Raw genomic sequence first — 9,420 nt, 5'->3', positions numbered from 1 at the left:
GGAACAGTCAGAATATGCACAACATTTATCAATTAAGTTTGCTGTCTTACATGGGTGTGGTTTGTGGCACCTTTTTAAACAATTACAATAGTGACATCAAAGATCACTGACCACAGATCTCTATAACAAATATAATAAGTTTGAAATATTGTGAGTTACCAAATGTGACACAGAGATGTAAGTGAGCAAATGCTGTTGAGAAGACAGTGTCCTCATATTTTCTCAATGCAGAGTGGTTACAAACCTTTAATTTGTAAAAAAGGCAGTATGTGTGAAAAGGCAGTAAAATGAGGTATGCTTGCAATGCACATTTTATAACTATTGGGTATAAAGTTCTACATATGTCTGTTAGATCAAGATTGTTGCTCATGGTAACAAACTTGAGAGCTTTTATGCAAATAATTGTAGGATTGAATTAAATTTTGTAGAATTCTGATTCTGAGCTGCTGTATTTACTGGACCCTTTTCCTAAGGCCAATGGTGGGAATATCTTCTATATTTTTATCTCATTCCTTTTATCATTTTATAGTGATTCTCTTGTCTAATTACATTAAAGTCAATTTTGTCTGACATTAATTTTACTATTCCAGCTCTCTTATGGTTAATTTTTGCCTGACGTATTTTCTTATTTTTTCCATTCATTTCTTTCAACTTCTTTGCGTGTTAGATTCATCTTGTAAAAGCATATAACTGTTACATCAGTGAGTGTATGTATCTTTTAACTAATGAATTTGGTCCAGTTACATTTATTGTTATTTCTGATACAGTTAGAGTTGGAGTGAAATGAGTGCACAGGAAAGGAGAAATTATTGATGGCCATTATGGGACACAATCTGACACCACAGTGTACTGAAGATACCTAATAAATGTCAGCTCTCTTTTCCAACTCCTTCCTTCAATCTTTGCCTAATGGATGTTTGGAGCATTATTTTTATTTTTTCTGGGTAGCTCTTTGAGTGCAAATGCTGTGTCTTTCTGATGATACTCTTAGTCCCCCCTAATCCCCAGCATTTTGACCATGCATGTGGTGCATTTAAGAACTGGGGGATTGCAGAGGGTTAAAGAGAGAGTGGGTGGAAAGGAAATTGTGGCAGGAGGTGTTGATGACTCACCGAAAACATTTAAATGGAAAGGAAGTCTAGAAATAGGGTGGTAGCTGGAAAGAGCAGTAGGTCTAATTGTGGGTCTTTTTCAAGAAAGGATGTCTGGAGGCAGAGAGAAGGGAACTGACAGAATGTCAATGGTTGAAGATATTCATGGGCTCAAGACTAATCTGTCACTTAGCCTTTTAGAGCAAGTACCAGGGAGAGAGAAATGTATGAAAAGAAATGTTTTTACATGGTGTACTATAGAAATATATATCTCTACTAAATTACTAGCATATAAGCAGAATGATTTTTAAAAAGTAGATTAATCTCATACTACTTTACCTGACTCTTAATGAACAGCAGTTAAGACAACTGGATTTTTTCCCCTACTCTGTCTTAGCATTAGAAAGAAGTTTCAGTGTCATTGAGTCCATTTTACCATCTAAGGTAGACTTTACAGCATTCCTGACAGAAAGCTGTCTAGGACATTTGGAACACTTGTGGTTTTAGAATCTCACCATCTCAAATGGGAAGCATCTGCCATTGGCCAGAGGTCTGATGATAATGAAGCTCTTCCTTTATTCAGTAGGTATTTGCATAAATGTAACCAGCTCTTTCTGGAAAAACTATAAGCTAAATCTCATTCCATTACATGTTAAAGACTCTACATATATCTGTCCCTTCACACTCACCTTTTTTTTTTTTTTTAAGATTTTATTTACTTATTTGACAGAGATCACAAGTAGGCAGAGAGGCAGGCAAAGGGAGAGGGGGAAACAGGCTCCCCACTGGGCAGAGAGCCCAATGTGGGGCTCGATCCCAGAACCCTGAGATCATGACCTGAGCTGAAGGCAGAGGCTTAACCCACTGAGCCACCCAGGTGCCCCCGTTACCACTATTTTTAAACAATTACCTTTTTTGAGCAATTCAGAAACATTTTAAATGTCTTTTATTTTTACCCTTATTTTATTTTTTAAAAATAAAATTTTTATTTTGCTTATGCTTACTAAAAGCCAAATAAGTTCATGATATTTCTGTTCCAAAATTTGCTAGGAAAAAAAGGAGAATAATGGTTGACTTTGTCTCATACCTCATGAAGTTTTGGGGAGTAGCCTAAGCATAATGATTAAGAACAAGTAAATTGAATAGATGTAAATAAAATAGGGTTGTAGGTAAACTTTTTAAAAAGTTTTTATTTAAATTTCAGTTAGTTAACATACAGTGTAATGTTAGTTTCAGGTGTACAATATAGTGATTCAACACTTCCATACAGCACCCAGCGCTTATCACAAGTGCACTCCTTAACCCCTACCACCTATTTCACCTATTCCCCCACCTGCCTCCCCTCTGGTAACCATTAGTTTGTTCTCTATAGTTAAGAGTCTGTTTCTTGAAATATCTTTTATATTTACCTTTTTAAAAATCATTTCTAGAGATCTTAGTTTATCTAGATCCTAGTTCAGTTCAGTGTATTCATTCTTCTTTAAGAGTTTCTTTTAATAGTTTTTTTTTTTTTTTGTAGTGCAAGTCTGCTAGTAATGAATTCTCTCAAGCTCATTTATTTTTAAACATTGCAATTTCTCCTTCATCTTTGAGAGATAGTTTCATGGATGTAACATTCTGGGTTGACAGTTTTCTTCTTTCAGTACTTTTTTTTTTTTTTAAGAATTTATTTATTTATTTGACTGAGAGACACAGAGAGAGCATAAGCAGGGGGAGGGACAGAGGGCAAAGGAGAAGCAGACCCCACGCTGAGCAGGGAGTCTGATGTGGGGCTCCATCCCAGGACCCTGGGATCATGACCTGAGCCGAAGGCAGATGCTTAACCAACTGAGCCATCAAGGCGTCCCTCTTTCAGTATCTTTAAGATGCTATTTTATTATTTTCTGGTTGCATCATTTCAGATGAGAAATGTGCTTTTAATATTAGTCTTTCTTACCCTGCTTGTAGTGTTTCCCCTCTCCGTCTGACTACATTTGAGATTTTCTTTTTGTCTTTGATTTTCAATAATTTGAATATGATGTGTCTAGGTGTATTTTATTGTTTTTGTTTGTTTTGTATTTATACTGATTGGAATCTCTGAGCTTACTGTATCTGTGATATGATATATTTTATTATTTAGGGGGCAATTATTGACAGCTTTCTGTCAGGAATGCTGTAAAGTCTACCTTAGATGGTAAAATTTCTTCTCTTACTAGGATACCAATTACACATATGTTAGACCATTTCATAGTATCCTGTGGCTTTTAGATGGTTTGTCTCTCCTCCCCCACCCCACCCCAACACACACTCTTTTCTTTGTGTACCATTTTGGATCATTTCTGTTGACCTATCTTCAGGATCACTGATTTTGTTTCTTCAGTTGTGTTAAGCCTGACAATGAGCCTATTGAGTTGTTATTCATCTGCAGGAACAGAAAGGAGATTGGTTACTACCTAGGGCTTAGGGGATTATGGTTTGATGAAAATGTTCTAAAGTGCACTGAGGTGTGGCTGCACAACTCTGTGACCATACTAAGAAGCCATTGAATCATACACTTTATTTAAAAATTTTAAAAATTTTAAATGATGGAGAGAGAGTGAGAGAACATAAACAGGGGGAGTAGCAGAGGGAGAGGGAGAAGCAGGCTCCCCACTGAGCAGGGAAGCCGATGACGTGAGCCCACGTCCCTGGGATCATGACCTGAGCCGAAGGAAGATGCTTAACAGCTGAGCCACCCAGGCACCCCAGTATGTGGATTTTTAATAAAAATACACCTAGCATATTTGGAAAAGAATTTGAACTTTATGCATCCTCTCAGGTAAGAGAAGAATTCGGTTCCTATTTGTTTGCTTAACAGTTTAAGTTAGATCTAACCCAAATGTCACTGAATCTTAGACTTGAAGTGGGTCAATTATATGGTATGTGAATTATATCTCAGTAAAGCTGTTCTTAAAAAGAAATCATGTTTATGTTTAAAGGCTACATTGATAAAAATCAGAAGGGAATCAAGAGAAACAAGACATCTTACTGATGGTGAAAAAACAAAAAGTAATTCTGAAGGAAATGTTACCATAACTAGTAGAAGGATAGAGATTATATTATTTTATTCTGTGTTCTAGATCTCATCCTAAGTGTTAAGAACTGACTCTATAGATTCTTGTCTAGTTCCTATCTTTATCCTTTTATGCATTTTGTTAACTCCTATAGATAAAATGTGATTTATGGTTATTCGTCTTATAGATAAAAATGTTCCAAGTCTTCTTATCACTTTGGGTTCTCTCCAGGGTTCAACTTCCCCTCCACTGTGTACTCTAGGATGCCTAATCCACTAGGTGTTGCTGTTATCTGGCAGTGTCACTCTTGGACTTTAGTGACCTAAGAGTTTGCACATCACCTCCTTCTGTTATAAAACTTGGGGGAAGTTCTCCAAGCTGAGAATTTCAGGACAGTTTCCCTGTGTGTGTGTTGGGGGCGGGGAGCGGGTTTCACCAAGAAATCCACAAGAATCCCATGATGTCCTAGCAGGTGGTCCTTCTCTGCAGTGAACACATGTGTGCCCAGGGACATTGTATGTTTCCAGGATCTCAGAATTCTTCTCAGTGGTTCTTATTTATCAAAAAAAAAAAAAAAAAAAAAAAAAAAAATTAAATAAAAAAAGCAAAGTCTAGAATAGTGTGTATAATATGCTGTTACTTGTATTTAAAAAAAAGTAGAGATAAAAATGTGTGTCTATTGGGGCACCTGGTGGCTCAGGTAGTTGAGCATCTGACTCTTGGTTTTGGCTCAGGTCATGATGTCAGGGCTGTGAGGTCCAGCCCAGGATTGTCACAGCCTACTTAAGATTCTCTCTTTCCTATTCCCTCTGCCCCTTCCCCTGATACTTGGATTGGCCCTGCCTAATTTACTCTTTTCCCTCATTTCTCCTCACTTAGATCTTCCCTCTTCATGCCTTCCATATCTAGTCATTTGCCGGTAACAGACATGTTCCAACATGCCCCTCCTTCTCAGAGTGTCATAGAAATGCTACACAGGGATGAAGTAGCATTTCTAACCTATCTCTCATGACTGATTGGCATTTTTAGTCCCGAACTTTCTAGACCAGAGGTTCTCAGACTTGAGCCTGCATCAGATTCACCTGGAGAGCTCACTAAAACATTGCTTCCAGGTCCCACCCTCAGAGTTTTGGACTCACAAGTCTGGGGTGTTTTGTTCCCAGGTGAGTTGAGTTGGAGACACATTTCGAGAACCAGTGCTCTGGACTAAAATAGTTTCTCCTGTGACGTGTTGTCCAATTTTGGTGTCTCTGCTGTGTCCTCATTTAGACATAGGAAAAAAAAAAAAAAACAGGAGAGGTTTGGCTTTTTCCACAGGCATGCCTCTTGCTCACCAGTGTCCAGCTGTCTGTCTAGCCAATAGTGCCTGTCAGGCTCTAGCCCCTTTGTAGGATGATATGCGGGTCACCACCAGGAGGACTGAGTATCATAAACCTGCATCCCCTTCATCTGGACTCACCAGAGCAGACATCCCTGCTGCCATTGCTGTCAGCCCCCTGTGAAGACTTAATCCGTGTTTAAGAGTGGGTTTTACAAGAGTCATGCTAATTTCTGATTCACCTCCCAGGGCTTCTCAACAGAGGCATTATTAGCATTTTAGATGAGACCATTCTTTATAATGAGAACTGTTTCATGTGGGATACTCGGCATCTTTCCCCCCTTTCCCTGTCCTTGGTCATTGTGGCAATCAGCAATCCCACCACACATCCCAGTGCCCCCCTCCTGCAGCCGTCCCCTTTCCAGTTTCCCTGCAGAGTGGGATGAGAGCAGCACAGCTTTCCCCTGAAAAACACCATGTCTTGTGTTGTGATCAGACCCCTTACCAAGCCACATTGTCTTAGCAACCTGCGAAAATCCTCAGTCATGTTTTAATAGTTCCCTTGCTTTTATTAAATGTTGAAATTAAAAAGTGACTGAATCATGAGTATTTCTTTCTGAAAACCCTATGGGTGGAATTGCCCATCATGATGTTCAGTCCCTTCTCTGTAGAGAAACACACCAGAGGGCCCCTGTTTCCTGATGAAGTGGCTTTGCCTCCTTGTCTGCCAAGGAGAATTCTGTGACCCATTCTGTTTCCTTCTTCTTCTCTCTTTTTTTTTTTTTTTTTTTGTCATGAGGGTCAGACATAGATATAATGCTTGATAGGATTGAAAATTTAGCACAGAAAACCATTTTGCATATATTATCAGCTTTTATACAGTTTTAACTTTTAAATAATCAGCAGCTTAATTTTGCATTTTCTGGTGAGTGACTTCAGTTCCCTTTAGAAGCCGTGCTTGGTACAGGTTGAGCAATGAAGGATTATAGGCGTGAGTGGCCCAGTCAGCCCAGTGAGCATCATACGGTGGAGCAGCTGGGCTCATGGGGACACGGGGCGGGTCGTGGGCCAGAGGCACAGGAGGAGCAGCAGGCGAGGGGGGCCTCTCTTGCTGGCAGCAACTGAGAAGATCACTGGGGAGAACCAGGTGCCTGGTGTGCTCAAGCGGGAAGGGGAGTAAGGGTCAGGGAACAAAGAGCCACAGGTATCCCTGAGTGCTCACCAAGGTGGAAGGGTCATTGCAGCAGAGGGATGGAGCTTGCTGGGTCTAGAAAAGTTCTGCCTGGACTGACTGGCTTAGCCCACAAGAGGAGCAGAAACCATTACTTATAGGAACACTGTCCTGATTTGGCTCCCTCTTGGTTCTGTGGCCAGAGAGATCTCCAGGAGCAACTGGGTGCAGACGGGGCTCCACCCCTTCCCACCACTCCTCTGAGGGCCCAGTTACTCCCATTTCATCTTCGGAATATGCCTCCAAGTGTCTGGGGACCACCACGCTGGACTGAGGGTGCCCGCCCTCTAGATCTCCTGTGTAAGGAAGGGATGTGTCGGGACTTTTCAGTCTAGAAGTCTCTCTATTGACATTCCATGGTGAGAGGTTGATTCCCTTTGGGTTTACAAAGTATGCTTTACAAATCGGTACACCTTCTGGGAAGGTAGCAAATAATTAGAATAGATTTACCAGTTGAGGTATTTGAGGGGTGCTGCTGGAGGGAAACAGAAGTTTCTGAAGGGAGGAGATGGGGTGAAGTTTAGGAACCTTTGCAGGTTGAGGGGTGGGCCCTGTGGGTTGCCTGAGTGTGGGTTCTGGGGGAGAAGGGTGAGCCCTGGGCGGTATGGGAGAGTCGGAGTCACTCATTTCTGAGAACAGTCCTTTCCCAGGTTTGGGTACTTTCTCCCTGTTCTGTTAGCTCCTCCTTACCCTGGCTCTGTCCCCAGAGCCCAGCCCCTGATTGCCCAGGTGCCAGCTCCCTCTCACCTTCTCACTTTTTCTCTCTTAAGAGAGCCCAACAGCCATTACCTGCTCTGTGGCCTTGGCCCTCCTCCTTCACCCCTGCCAGCGCCTCTCCCTTGACCCTGTGACCTCACCACAGTCCCACTCTCAGATCTTCGGCATCTGCCCTGTGTGGAGGAAGAAAGCAGCTAGTTCTTGTTCTCCTGGTAACTATTATTCCTGAGCCCTAAACCCACAACCCCCCACACGTAGTAATAAAATCACCTGTGGTCCTTGGGACGTTTCCACCTTCCCACACAGCCTGAGTGATGCGCTGCCGCCAGCCGCTCCTGCTCCCTTGTGCATGTCTGCCCCTGACTCGGCTTTCCTTTCCTCCCTCCCACCAGGCACTGGCCAAGAGGCTCCCAGGCGGCCACCCCCTGCTGCAGTCCTGAGCAACCTCAGGAGCTTCCTGGTCAGGGGCTCCCCAAGCCCACAGGGAGGCACACCTGCAGGACATCCTGCCTTGTGCTCCCAGTCCAGTTGCCACAACAAATAGCAGAGGAGACGTTGGTGAGTAAGCAGGATTAAAACTGTGCTGTCGACCGTTCCTCCTCAGCCCACCCTGAGGAGATGGCGGGAGGGGTGGCCAGGAGAGACCAGTGTCCACAAGGTGAGATGACACCTGGCCAGGTGCCCAAACAGGTGGGAGTGAGATCAGCATGCTTTAGCGTTATCTGTTGACCTTGGCTTCGCTGGTCAGAATTCCAGAACTGGCGAAGGTGGTGGGAACTGTCATTGAGCCAGCTAGGAAATAAGATAAAGTGTCTTGCTGGGTGCCCTGGCCTCTGCCAGAAACTGTTCACCCTGCCAAACTGGTCCTCCATCCTTCCAGGCTGTCCCAGAACTTCTTTCTCCTGCTGCCCTAGGAGGCTGCTCTGGTTAATTGCATTTGGTTTTGGTTTTCCTTTTGAGTCTCTGGTTCCATGCAAGCAGCCATTGCTGGGGTGGGAGCACAGGTCTAATTCTGGTTAACTGTGAGACCGAGTTATTCCAGGTCCTGGTCAAGAGCCCCCATTGGCCTTCCACAAACGTGATCATCGGCACTCTTGGGTGAGAAATCCCACTGAGAGTAAGCATAGAGTGAGTCTGCATCACAAAGACAGTGCCTTCTGTGGGTGGCTATACAGAGGTCAATATTCTCAATAATATTTCAAAAGTCTGGGTGGTCCTTTGGGATTTCCTGAGTGAAATTTGGGGGTGGGGATCCATTGTTTTCTGTACCTTTCGCTAGTGAGCACGATGGGTTTCCTTCTGCTGCCCTCTACCCTCCCCTTAGGATCTCATGCTTATGGCACTGTGGGGGTCCTTGGCCCCCATCAGCCTGGGAGCAGTCTGTCTACTCTCACTGTGAAGGAGGCTGATGGAGCCCCAACCAGTTCAGTGAAGCTGAGAAAGTGAGAAGGAGGAAGGCGAATTGAGGAGGTCGTGCAAAGAAGCATAGCCTATGATCTTACAACACTGATTGTTTCCCCCATGGTTTTAAGGCTGCTTTGAAGCATGGCGCCATCACTAAAGTAGGAGAATACCTTCTTAGCTACTTTAGCAACAAAACTAAGTGCGTGGGTTCTGTCCTTCTGTGGGTGGGGAAAAAGATCCTGTAATTTTAAAAGAATTTGTAAAAAGTGACTATCAGTTTGGACTTCAAAGTGGCAGATAAAGGGGAAGGCAGTGTCCTACTACCACCGCCTGAAAGAAGATTCAGAACATGTGGCTGGGGTGGGGGGTAATATGTTAGGATTCAGGGGAGTCTGGATCAAAGTGAACCCTGTGTATGCATGAACCTGGCTCCCTCAAGAGGCAAAGCCTTAAGGCGCTCTGACATGGCGCAGCAGCAGAAGCGGAAGATCAAAGGATGTAAAAATTAATGCAAGTCCCTTTATTTTCAAGGCAGTGTTGCCTTGGCTAAACTCAGGATGAAGGCCAAGCGGCTGGTGCTGAGGAGTGGGCTATGCAAGGAGCCCTTTCGTGGAGTTTCCAATTTTA

At 43.2% G+C, this 9,420-nt stretch overlaps 1 protein-coding gene across 1 annotated transcript in view; it reads left to right on the top strand.

The window, feature by feature from the left end:
- MYLK (myosin light chain kinase) overlaps positions 1 to 9,420 on the top strand; it is a 265,356-nt gene that overhangs the window by 54,854 nt on the left and 201,082 nt on the right. Inside the window, exon 2 of the mRNA XM_059391085.1 lies at positions 7,782 to 7,947. The gene's annotated coding sequence lies outside the window, so the exon portion shown is untranslated. The remainder of the gene's footprint in view (positions 1 to 7,781; positions 7,948 to 9,420) is intronic.

Source organism: Mustela nigripes, chromosome 2 (assembly GCF_022355385.1).
Source record: "Mustela nigripes isolate SB6536 chromosome 2, MUSNIG.SB6536, whole genome shotgun sequence".
In the NCBI taxonomy this organism is placed as follows: domain Eukaryota; kingdom Metazoa; phylum Chordata; class Mammalia; order Carnivora; family Mustelidae; genus Mustela; species Mustela nigripes.
Note: the sequence above shows the minus strand (reverse complement) of the source record. Positions and strands in the feature narration are given on the sequence as shown.